Source organism: Girardinichthys multiradiatus, chromosome 14, assembly GCF_021462225.1.
Source record: "Girardinichthys multiradiatus isolate DD_20200921_A chromosome 14, DD_fGirMul_XY1, whole genome shotgun sequence".
NCBI classification, from domain to species: Eukaryota; Metazoa; Chordata; class Actinopteri; order Cyprinodontiformes; family Goodeidae; genus Girardinichthys; species Girardinichthys multiradiatus.
Window position 1 is genome coordinate 36,301,706 of NC_061807.1, and position 12,769 is coordinate 36,314,474.

The 12,769-nt window shown below is 40.0% G+C and overlaps 1 protein-coding gene and 4 non-coding genes across 5 annotated transcripts in view; all 5 read left to right on the top strand.

The window, feature by feature from the left end:
- Nucleotides 1-12,769, top strand: part of LOC124880337 — an 88,262-nt gene that overhangs the window by 24,489 nt on the left and 51,004 nt on the right. The gene's annotated exons all lie outside the window — the stretch shown is intronic.
- On the top strand, nucleotides 2,168-2,249 carry trnas-gcu. Its single transcript has one exon. It is a non-coding gene; the product is annotated as a tRNA-Ser (tRNA).
- On the top strand, nucleotides 5,073-5,154 carry trnas-gcu. The gene has a single exon. It is a non-coding gene; the product is annotated as a tRNA-Ser (tRNA).
- On the top strand, nucleotides 9,169-9,250 carry trnas-gcu. Its single transcript has one exon. It is a non-coding gene; the product is annotated as a tRNA-Ser (tRNA).
- Nucleotides 11,232-11,313, top strand: trnas-gcu. Its single transcript has one exon. It is a non-coding gene; the product is annotated as a tRNA-Ser (tRNA).

The window sequence follows — 12,769 nt, forward strand, 5'->3', positions numbered from 1 at the left end:
TTGGTCTACATTACTTGAACTGAATTATCCTTTAATATTTGATCATCAACCCTTTACCTGTAGCACGCATATGGAGGGACGAGGTGGCCGTGTGAACAATAGTGTGAAGGATGAATCACCTGGTCGTTCCTTCTGCTATGAATTGTACAACAATGTTAGCAATTGGTATCATTGAAGTTACAAGATAAATCTACACAACAGACAATACTTGTTTTCCTCTGTTTATCTAGTGCATGTATTATTACCTTTAACCCAAAGGAAAAAAACTAATGTCATAGAAATTGGTCTACATTATGTGAACTGAATTGTCCTTTAATATTTAATCATCACCCTTTTACCTTTAGCACGCATACGCAGGGAAGAGGTGGTCGTGTGAACGATAGTGTGAACAATGAATCACCGGGTCGTTCCTTCTACTATGAAATGGACATCGTCATCAATTCCTATCACTAAAGTTAAAAGACAAACATACACGAGAGATAATACTTCTTTTCCTCTGTTTATCTACTGCATATATTATTACCTTTAACCCAAAGGAAAAAAGCTAAAGTCCTTAATCCATATTAATTGATTTTTCCATGGAGAATGCGGGCGTCGATCCCACTGCCTCTCACATGCTAAGCGAGCACTCGACCATTTGAGCTAATTCCCCGTTTACAGTGGCAAACAAAGACCTGACACACTCCGTATATTGGATAGAAATTGGTCTACATTACGTGAACTGAATTATCCTTTAATATTTGATCATCAACCTTTTACCTGTAGCACGCATATGGAGGGACGAGGTGGCCGTGTGAACGATAAATTGTCTGGTAGTTCCTTCTGCTATGAATTGTACAACAATGTCAGCAATTGGTATCATTGAAGTTACAAGATAAATCTATACAACAGGCAATACTTGTTTTCCTCTGTTTATCTAGTGCATGTATTATTACCTTTAACCCAATGGAAATAAACTAATGTCATAGAAATTGGTCTACATTACTTGAACTGAATTATCCTTTAATATTTGATCATCAACCTTTTACCTGTAGCACGCATATACAGGGATGAGGTGGCCGTGCGAACGATAGTGTGAATGATGAATCACCTGGTCGTTCCTTCTACTATGAATTGTAAAACAATGTCAGCAATTGGTATCATTGAAGGTAGAAGATAAATACACAACAGACAATACTTGTTTTCCTCTGTTTATCTAGTGCATGTATTATTACCTTTAACCCAAAGGAAAAACACTAATGTCATAGAAATTGGTCTACATTTTGTGAACTGAATTATCTTTTAATATTTAATCATCACCCTTTTACCTGCAGAACGCATACTTAGGGACGAGGTGGCTATGTGAACGATAGTGTGAACCATGAATCACCTGGTTGTTCCTTCTACTAAGAATTGTACAACAATGTCAGCAATTACTTTTTAAAATACATAACACTGGAGATTATGGGCGTCGCTACCGCTGTCTCTGGCATGCTAATCGAGCACTCTACCATTTTAGGTAATTCAGCATTTGCATTGGCAAACAAAGACCTGACACACTACGTATGTTGGATAGAAATTGGTCTACATTACGTGAACTGAATTGTCCTTTAATATTTTATCATCACCATTTTACCTGTAGCACGCATATTTAGGGACGAGGTGGCTATGTGAACGATGGTGTGAACGATGAATCACCTGGTCGTTCCTTCTGTTTATCTGGTGCATGTGTTAAACCTATTCGTCCTCGTACGGGATACTCTGCTAGTTTACTGTATATTTAATTTGCATTGGTCAGAAGGTTATATGATGCCTATCTCTCCACCCCCAAAAATCCACTGAACAATGATGGAAATTTCGAGAAATCTGACAAATCGCACAAGTTTATGTGTTTAATATCTTTTTGTTTTTGGATATTACGATAGCCATAGTGCTAAACCCAAAAGAAAAAAAGTTATGTCATTCATTCATTTTAGAAGATTCATCAATGGACAATGCAGGCGTCGCTCCCGCTGTCTCTCACATGATAAGCGAGCGCTCTACCATTTGAGGTAATTCCCCGTTTACCTTGGGAAAACACGACCTGACACACTCCGTATGTCAGATAGAAATTTGTCTCCTTTACCTGAATAGAATCATCGTTTAATATTTGATTGTCACTCATTTACCTATAGCATACATGCACACAGATGAGGTGACCGAGTGGTTAAGGTGATGGACTGCTAATCCATTGTGCTCTGCACGCATGGGTTCGAATCCCATCCTCATCGTTTACTTGTTGCCTTAATTATTGAGAGCCACAGAATTAAAGGAAGGCTCTCTTTGTGGTCTCAATTGAATGAAAGCACAATCTTCCAGCTTTGTACTGCATGAAAATTGCTAATCTAGAAGTATATTCTATCTCAACAGGCAACATGCCATCTGTCAGTGTGAATGATGAATCCCCTGGTCGTTCCTTCTGCTATGAATTGTACAACGTCATCATTTCCCATTACTAAAGTTAAAAGACAAACATACAAGAGAGATAATACTTCGTTTCCTCTGTTTATCTACTGCATGTATTATTACCTTTAACTCAAAGGAAAAAAAACTAATGTCATTAATCCGTATTAAATGATTGTTCCAAGGAGAATGCGGGTGTTGATCCCGCTGCCTCTCACATGCTAAGCGAGAACTCTACAATTTGAGCTAATTCCCCATTTGCAATGGCAAACAAAGACCTGACACACTCAGTATGTTGGATAGAAATTGGTCCACATTACGTGAATTAAATTATTGTTTAATATTTGATCATCACCCTTTTACCTGTAGCACGCATACGCAGGGACGAGGTGACATGTGAACGATAGTGTGAACGATGAATCACCTGGTCGTTCCTTCTGCTATGAATTGTAAAACAATGTCAGCAATTGGTATCATTGAAGGAAGAAGATAAATACACAAGAGACAATACTTGTTTTCCTCTGTTTATCTAGTGCATGTATTATTACCTTTAACCCAAAGGAAAAACACTAATGTCATTAATCCGTATTAAATGATTGTTCCAAGGAGAATGCGGGTGTTGATCCCGCTGCCTCTCACATGCTAAGAGAGAACTCTACAATTTGAGCTAATTCCCCATTTGCAATGGCAAACAAAGACCTGACATACTCAGTATGTTGGATAGAAATTGGTCCACATTACGTGAATTAAATTATTGTTTAATATTTGATCATCACCCTTTTACCTGTAGCACGCATACGCAGGGACGAGGTGGCATGTGAACGATAGTGTGAATGATGAATCCCCTGGTCGTTCCTTCTGCTATGAATTGTACAACGTCATCATTTCCCATTACTAAAGTTAAAAGACAAACATACAAGAGAGATAATACTTCGTTTCCTCTGTTTATCTACTGCATGTATTATTACCTTTAACTCAAAGGAAAAAAAAACTAATGTCATTAATCCGTATTAAATGATTGTTCCAAGGAGAATGCGGGTGTTGATCCCGCTGCCTCTCACATGCTAAGCGAGAACTCTACAATTTGAGCTAATTCCCCATTTGCAATGGCAAACAAAGACCTGACACATAGGTATGTTGGATAGAAATTGGTCTACATTACGTGAATTAAATTATTGTTTAATATTTGATCATCACCCTTTTACCTGTAGCACGCATACGCAGGGACGAGGTGGCATGTGAACGATAGTGTGAACGATGAATCACCTGGTCGTTCCTTCTGCTATGAATTGTACAATGATGTCAGCAATTACTTTTCAAAATACATAACACTGGAGATTATGGGCGTCGCTACCGCTGTCTCTGGCATGCTAAGCGAGCACTCTACCATTTGAGGTAATTCAGCATTTGCATTGGCAAACAAAGACCTGACACACTACGTATGTTGGATAGAAATTTGTCTACATCATGTGAACTGATTTATCCTTTAATATTTGATCATCACCATTTTACCTGTAGCACGCATATGGAGGGACGAGGTGGCCGTGTGAACGATAGTGTGAATGATGAATCACCTGGTCGTTCCTTCTACTATGAATTGTACAACAATGTCAGCAATTGGTATCATTGAAGGTAGAAGATAAATACACAACAGACAATACTTGTTTTCCTCTGTTTATCTAGTGCATGTATTATTACCTTTAACCCAAAGGAAACAAACTAATGTCATAGAAATTGGTCTACATTTTGTGAACTGAATTATCTTTTAATATTTAATCATCACCCTTTTACCTGCAGAACGCATACTTAGGGACGAGGTGGCTATGTGAACGATAGTGTGAACCATGAATCACCTGGTTGTTCCTTCTACTAAGAATTGTACAACAATGTCAGCAATTACTTTTTAAAATACATAACACTGGAGATTATGGGCGTCGCTACCGCTGTCTCTGGCATGCTAATCGAGCACTCTACCATTTTAGGTAATTCAGCATTTGCATTGGCAAACAAAGACCTGACACACTACGTATGTTGGATAGAAATTGGTCTACATTACGTGAACTGAATTGTCCTTTAATATTTTATCATCACCATTTTACCTGTAGCACGCATATTTAGGGACGAGGTGGCTATGTGAACGATGGTGTGAACGATGAATCACCTGGTCGTTCCTTCTGTTTATCTGGTGCATGTGTTAAACCTATTCGTCCTCGTACGGGATACTCTGCTAGTTTACTGTATATTTAATTTGCATTGGTCAGAAGGTTATATGATGCCTATCTCTCCACCCCCAAAAATCCACTGAACAATGATGGAAATTTCGAGAAATCTGACAAATCGCACAAGTTTATGTGTTTAATATCTTTTTGTTTTTGGATATTACGATAGCCATAGTGCTAAACCCAAAAGAAAAAAAGTAATGTCATTCATTCATTTTAGAAGATTCATCAATGGACAATGCAGGCGTCGCTCCCGCTGTCTCTCACATGATAAGCGAGCGCTCTACCATTTGAGGTAATTCCCCGTTTACCTTGGGAAAACACGACCTGACACACTCCGTATGTCAGATAGAAATTTGTCTCCTTTACCTGAATAGAATCATCGTTTAATATTTGATTGTCACTCATTTACCTATAGCATACATGCACACAGATGAGGTGACCGAGTGGTTAAGGTGATGGACTGCTAATCCATTGTGCTCTGCACGCATGGGTTCGAATCCCATCCTCATCGTTTACTTGTTGCCTTAATTATTGAGAGCCACAGAATTAAAGGAAGGCTCTCTTTGTGGTCTCAATTGAATGAAAGCACAATCTTCCAGCTTTGTACTGCATGAAAATTGCTAATCTAGAAGTATACAGGTCCTTCTCAAAATATTAGCATATTGTGATAAAGTTCATTATTTTCCATAATGTAATGATGAAAATGTAACATTCATATATTTTAGATTCATTGCACACTAACTGAAATATTTCAGGTCTTTTATTGTCTTAATACGGATGATTGTGGCATACAGCTCATGAAAACCCAAAATTCCTATCTCACAAAATTAGCATATTTCATCCGACCAATAAAAGAAAAGTGTTTTTAATACAAAAAACGTCAACCTTCAAATAATCATGTACAGTTATGCACTCAATACTTGGTCGGGAATCCTTTGGCAGAAATAACTGCTTCAATGCGGCGTGGCATGGAGGCAATTAGCCTGTGGCACTGCTGAGGTCTTATGGAGGCCCAGGATGCTTCGATAGCGGCCTTTAGCTCATCCAGAGTGTTGGGTCTTGAGTCTCTCAACGTTCTCTTCACAATATCCCACAGATTCTCTATGGGGTTCAGGTCAGGAGAGTTGGCAGGCCAATTGAGCACAGTGATACCATGGTCAGTAAACCATTTACCAGTGGTTTTGGCACTGTGAGCAGGTGCCAGGTCGTGCTGAAAAATGAAATCTTCATCTCCATAAAGCTTTTCAGCAGATGGAAGCATGAAGTGCTCCAAAATCTCCTGATAGCTAGCTGCATTGACCCTGTCCTTGATAAAACACAGTGGACCAACACCAGCAGCTGACACGGCACCCCAGACCATCACTGACTCTGGGTACTTGACACTGGACTTCTGGCATTTTGGCATTTCCTTCTCCCCAGTCTTCCTCCAGACTCTGGCACCTTGATTTCTGAATGACATGCAGAATCTGATTTCATCCGAAAAAAGTACGTTGGACCACTGAGCAACAGTCCAGTGCTGCTTCTCTGTAGTCCAGGTCAGGCACTTCTGCCACTGTTTCTGGTTCAAAAGTGGCTTGACCTGGGGAATGTGGCACCTGTAGCCCATTTCCTGCACACGCCTGTGCACAGGGGCTCTGGATGTTTCTACTCCAGACTCAGTCCACTGCTTCCGCAGGTCCCCCAAGGTCTGGAATCGGCCCTTCTCCACAATCTTCCTCAGGGTCCGGTCACCTCTTCTCGTTGTGCAGCGTTTTCTGCCACACTTTTTCCTTCCCACAGACTTCCCACTGAGGTGCCTTGATACAGCACTCTGGGAACAGCCTATTCGTTCAGAAATTTCTTTCTGTGTCTTACCCTCTTGCTTGAGGGTGTCAATAGTGGCCTTCTGGACAGCAGTCAGGTCGGCAGTCTTACCCATGATTGGGGTTTTGAGTGATGAACCAGGCTGGGAGTTTTAAAGGCCTCAGGAATCTTTTGCAGGTGTTTAGAGTTAACTCGTTGATTCAGATGATTAGGTTCATAGCTCGTTTAGAGACCCTTTTAATGATATGCTAATTTTGTGAGATAGGAATTTTGGGTTTTCATGAGCTGTATGCCAAAATCATCCGTATTAAGACAATAAAAGACCTGAAATATTTCAGTTAGTGTGCAATGAATCTAAAATATATGAATGTTAAATTTTCATCATGACATTATGGAAAATAATTAACTTTATCACAACATGCTAATATTTTGAGAAGGACCTGTATTCTATCTCAACAGGCAACATGCCATCTGTCAGTGTGAATGATGAATCCCCTGGTCGTTCCTTCTGCTATGAATTGTACAACGTCATCATTTCCCATTACTAAAGTTAAAAGACAAACATACAAGAGAGATAATACTTCGTTTCCTCTGTTTATCTACTGCATGTATTATTACCTTTAACTCAAAGGAAAAAAAACTAATGTTATTAATCCATATTAAATGATTGTTCCAAGGAGAATGCGGGTGTTGATCCCGCTGCCTCTCACATGCTAAGCGAGAACTCTACAATTTGAGCTAATTCCCCATTTGCAATGGCAAACAAAGACCTGACACACTCAGTATGTTGGATAGAAATTGGTCCACATTACGTGAATTAAATTATTGTTTAATATTTGATCATCACCCTTTTACCTGTAGCACGCATACGCAGGGACGAGGTGGCATGTGAACGATAGTGTGAACGATGAATCACCTGGTCGTTCCTTCTGCTATGAATTGTAAAACAATGTCAGCAATTGGTATCATTGAAGGAAGAAGATAAATACACAAGAGACAATACTTGTTTTCCTCTGTTTATCTAGTGCATGTATTATTACCTTTAACCCAAAGGAAAAACACTAATGTCATTAATCCGTATTAAATGATTGTTCCAAGGAGAATGCGGGTGTTGATCCCGCTGCCTCTCACATGCTAAGAGAGAACTCTACAATTTGAGCTAATTCCCCATTTGCAATGGCAAACAAAGACCTGACATACTCAGTATGTTGGATAGAAATTGGTCCACATTACGTGAATTAAATTATTGTTTAATATTTGATCATCACCCTTTTACCTGTAGCACGCATACGCAGGGACGAGGTGGCATGTGAACGATAGTGTGAACGATGAATCACCTGGTCGTTCCTTCTGCTATGAATTGTACAATGATGTCAGCAATTACTTTTCAAAATACATAACACTGGAGATTATGGGCGTCGCTACCGCTGTCTCTGGCATGCTAATCGAGCACTCTACCATTTGAGGTAATTCAGCATTTGCATTGGGAAACAAAGACCTGACACACTACGTATGTTGGATAGAAATTGGTCTACATCATGTGAACTGATTTATCCTTTAATATTTGATCATCACCATTTTACCTGTAGCACGCATATGGAGGGACGAGGTGGCCGTGTGAACGACAGTGTGAATGATGAATCACCTGGTCGTTCCTTCTACTATGAATTGTACAACAATGTCAGCAATTGGTATCATTGAAGGTAGAAGATAAATACACAACAGACAATACTTGTTTTCCTCTGTTTATCTAGTGCATGTATTATTACCTTTAACCCAAAGGAAACACACTAATGTCATAGAAATTGGTCTACATTTTGTGAACTGAATTATCTTTTAATATTTAATCATCACCCTTTTACCTGCAGAACGCATACTTAGGGACGAGGTGGCTATGTGAACGATAGTGTGAACCATGAATCACCTGGTTGTTCCTTCTACTAAGAATTGTACAACAATGTCAGCAATTACTTTTTAAAATACATAACACTGGAGATTATGGGCGTCGCTACCGCTGTCTCTGGCATGCTAATCGAGCACTCTACCATTTTAGGTAATTCAGCATTTGCATTGGCAAACAAAGACCTGACACACTACGTATGTTGGATAGAAATTGGTCTACATTACGTGAACTGAATTGTCCTTTAATATTTTATCATCACCATTTTACCTGTAGCACGCATATTTAGGGACGAGGTGGCTATTTAAACGATGGTGTGAACGATGAATCACCTGGTCGTTCCTTCTGTTTATCTGGTGCATGTGTTAAACCTATTCGTCCTCGTACGGGATACTCTGCTAGTTTACTGTATATTTAATTTGCATTGGTCAGAAGGTTATATGATGCCTATCTCTCCACCCCCAAAAATCCACTGAACAATGATGGAAATTTCGAGAAATCTGACAAATCGCACAAGTTTATGTGTTTAATATCTTTTTGTTTTTGGATATTACGATAGCCATAGTGCTAAACCCAAAAGAAAAAAAGTAATGTCATTCATTAATTTTAGAAGATTTATCAATGGACAATGCAGGCATCGCTCCCGCTGTCTCTCACGTGATAAGCGAGCGCTCTACCATTTGAGGTAATTCCCCGTTTACCTTGGGAAAACACGACCTGACACACTCCGTATGTCAGATAGAAATTTGTCTCCTTTACCTGAATAAAATCATCGTTTAATATTTGATTGTCACTCATTTACCTATAACATGCATGCACACAGATGAGGTGACCGAGTGGTTAAGGTGATGGACTGCTAATCCATTGTGCTCTGCACGCATGGGTTCGAATCCCATCCTCATCGTTTACTTGTTGCCTTAATTATTGAGAGCCACAGAATTAAAGGAAGGCTCTCTTTGTGGTCTCAATTGAATGAAAGCACAATCTTCCAGCTTTGTACTGCATGAAAATTGCTAATCTAGAAGTATATTCTATCTCAACAGGCAACATGCCATCTGTCAGTGTGAATGATGAATCCCCTGGTCGTTCCTTCTGCTATGAATTGTACAACGTCATCATTTCCCATTACTAAAGTTAAAAGACAAACATACAAGAGAGATAATACTTCGTTTCCTCTGTTTATCTACTGCATGTATTATTAACTTTAACTCAAAGGAAAAAAAAACTAATGTCATTAATCCGTATTAAATGATTGTTCCAAGGAGAATGCGGGTGTTGATCCCGCTGCCTCTCACATGCTAAGCGAGAACTCTACAATTTGAGCTAATTCCCCATTTGCAATGGCAAACAAAGACCTGACACACTCAGTATGTTGGATAGAAATTGGTCTACATTACGTGAATTAAATTATTGTTTAATATTTGATCATCACCCTTTTACCTGTAGCACGCATACGCAGGGACGAGGTGGCATGTGAACGATAGTGTGAACGATGAATCACCTGGTCGTTCCTTCTGCTATGAATTGTACAATGATGTCAGCAATTACTTTTCAAAATACATAACACTGGAGATTATGGGCGTCGCTACCGCTGTCTCTGGCATGCTAATCGAGCACTCTACCATTTGAGGTAATTCAGCATTTGCATTGGCAAACAAAGACCTGACACACTACGTATGTTGGATAGAAATTGGTCTACATCATGTGAACTGATTTATCCTTTAATATTTGATCATCACCATTTTACCTGTAGCACGCATATGGAGGGACGAGGTGGCCGTGTGAACAATAGTGTGAACCATGAATCACCTGGTTGTTCCTTCTACTAAGAATTGTACAACAATGTCAGCAATTGGTATCATTGAAGGTAGAAGATAAATACACAACAGACAATACTTGTTTTCCTCTGTTTATCTAGTGCATGTATTATTACCTTTAACCCAAAGGAAACAAACTAATGTCATAGAAATTGGTCTACATTTTGTGAACTGAATTATCTTTAATATTTAATCATCACCCTTTTACCTGCAGAACGCATACGTAGGGACGAGGTGGCTATGTGAACGATAGTGTGAACCATGAATCACCTGGTTGTTCCTTCTACTAAGAATTGTACAACAATGTCAGCAATTACTTTTTAAAATACATAACACTGGAGATTATGGGTGTCGCTACCGCTGTCTCTGGCATGCTAATCGAGCACTCTACCATTTTAGGTAATTCAGCATTTGCATTGGCAAACAAAGACCTGACACACTACGTATGTTGGATAGAAATTGGTCTACATTACGTGAACTGAATTGTCCTTTAATATTTTATCATCACCATTTTACCTGTAGCACGCATATTTAGGGACGAGGTGGCTATGTGAACGATGGTGTGAACGATGAATCACCTGGTCGTTCCTTCTGTTTATCTGGTGCATGTGTTAAACCTATTCGTCCTCGTACGGGATACTCTGCTAGTTTACTGTATATTTAATTTGCATTGGTCAGAAGGTTATATGATGCCTATCTCTCCACCCCCAAAAATCCACTGAACAATGATGGAAATTTCGAGAAATCTGACAAATCGCACAAGTTTATGTGTTTAATATCTTTTTGTTTTTGGATATTACGATAGCCATAGTGCTAAACCCAAAAGAAAAAAAGTAATGTCATTCATTCATTTTAGAAGATTCATCAATGGACAATGCAGGCGTCGCTCCCGCTGTCTCTCACATGATAAGCGAGCGCTCTACCATTTGAGGTAATTCCCCGTTTACCTTGGGAAAACACGACCTGACACACTCCGTATGTCAGATAGAAATTTGTCTCCTTTACCTGAATAGAATCATCGTTTAATATTTGATTGTCACTCATTTACCTATAGCATACATGCACACAGATGAGGTGACCGAGTGGTTAAGGTGATGGACTGCTAATCCATTGTGCTCTGCACGCATGGGTTCGAATCCCATCCTCATCGTTTACTTGTTGCCTTAATTATTGAGAGCCACAGAATTAAAGGAAGGCTCTCTTTGTGGTCTCAATTGAATGAAAGCACAATCTTCCAGCTTTGTACTCCATGAAAATTGCTAATCTAGAAGTATACAGGTCCTTCTCAAAATATTAGCATATTTTGATAAAGTTCATTATTTTCCATAATGTAATGATGAAAATGTAACATTCATATATTTTAGATTCATTGCACACTAACTGAAATATTTCAGGTCTTTTATTGTCTTAATACGGATGATTGTGGCATACAGCTCATGAAAACCCAAAATTCCTATCTCACAAAATTAGCATATTTCATCCGACCAATAAAAGAAAAGTGTTTTTAATACAAAAAACGTCAACCTTCAAATAATCATGTACAGTTATGCACTCAATACTTGGTCGGGAATCCTTTGGCAGAAATAACTGCTTCAATGCGGCGTGGCATGGAGGCAATTAGCCTGTGGCACTGCTGAGGTCTTATGGAGGCCCAGGATGCTTCGATAGCGGCCTTTAGCTCATCCAGAGTGTTGGGTCTTGAGTCTCTCAACGTTCTCTTCACAATATCCCACAGATTCTCTATGGGGTTCAGGTCAGGAGAGTTGGCAGGCCAATTGAGCACAGTGATACCATGGTCAGTAAACCATTTACCAGTGGTTTTGGCACTGTGAGCAGGTGCCAGGTCGTGCTGAAAAATGAAATCTTCATCTCCATAAAGCTTTTCAGCAGATGGAAGCATGAAGTGCTCCAAAATCTCCTGATAGCTAGCTGCATTGACCCCTTCCTTGATAAAACACAGTGGACCAACACCAGCAGCTGACACGGCACCCCAGACCATCACTGACTCTGGGTACTTGACACTGGACTTCTGGCATTTTGGCATTTCCTTCTCCCCAGTCTTCCTCCAGACTCTGGCACCTTGATTTCTGAATGACATGCAGAATCTGATTTCATCCGAAAAAAGTACGTTGGACCACTGAGCAACAGTCCAGTGCTGCTTCTCTGTAGTCCAGGTCAGGCACTTCTGCCACTGTTTCTGGTTCAAAAGTGGCTTGACCTGGGGAATGTGGCACCTGTAGCCATTTCCTGCACACGCCTGTGCACAGGGGCTCTGGATGTTTCTACTCCAGACTCAGTCCACTGCTTCCGCAGGTCCCCCAAGGTCTGGAATCGGCCCTTCTCCACAATCTTCCTCAGGGTCCGGTCACCTCTTCTCGTTGTGCAGCGTTTTCTGCCACACTTTTTCCTTCCCACAGACTTCCCACTGAGGTGCCTTGATACAGCACTCTGGGAACAGCCTATTCGTTCAGAAATTTCTTTCTGTGTCTTACCCTCTTGCTTGAGGGTGTCAATAGTGGCCTTCTGGACAGCAGTCAGGTCGGCAGTCTTACCCATGATTGGGGTTTTGAGTGATGAACCAGGCTGGGAGTTTTAAAGGCCTCAGG